The sequence below is a fragment of the Antrostomus carolinensis genome, unplaced genomic scaffold (assembly GCF_000700745.2).
Source record: "Antrostomus carolinensis isolate BGI_N321 unplaced genomic scaffold, ASM70074v2 scaffold31798, whole genome shotgun sequence".
Classification (NCBI taxonomy): domain Eukaryota; kingdom Metazoa; phylum Chordata; class Aves; order Caprimulgiformes; family Caprimulgidae; genus Antrostomus; species Antrostomus carolinensis.
Window position 1 is genome coordinate 1,604 of NW_010331411.1, and position 238 is coordinate 1,841.

The 238-nt window shown below is 58.8% G+C and overlaps 1 pseudogene across 1 annotated transcript in view; it reads left to right on the forward strand.

The window, feature by feature from the left end:
- LOC104529036 (actin, gamma-enteric smooth muscle-like) overlaps window positions 1-231 on the forward strand; it is a 1,744-nt pseudogene extending 1,513 nt beyond the window's left edge. The window contains exon 6 of the transcript XR_728053.2: window positions 66-231. The product of XR_728053.2 is annotated as an actin, gamma-enteric smooth muscle-like (transcript). The remainder of the gene's footprint in view (window positions 1-65) is intronic.
- The last annotated feature ends 7 nt before the right edge of the window (window positions 232-238 follow it).

Consider the following 238-nt stretch of genomic DNA (forward strand, 5'->3'; position numbering starts at 1 on the left):
AACTCCCATGGGTGCCCCATAGAGGCATTTCAGGGCTCCCCTAAGCATTTCGCACCCCAAATGGGGGGACAAACCCATGGCTGACCCCATGGGAGGGCCTGGAGGAGGCATGGGTGGGGGTCAGGGTGCTGACAGCCCCCTTCCACCCCAGGCATGGAGTCAGCTGGTATTCATGAGACGACCTACAACTCCATCATGAAGTGTGACATCGACATCCGCAAGGACCTCTACGCCAACA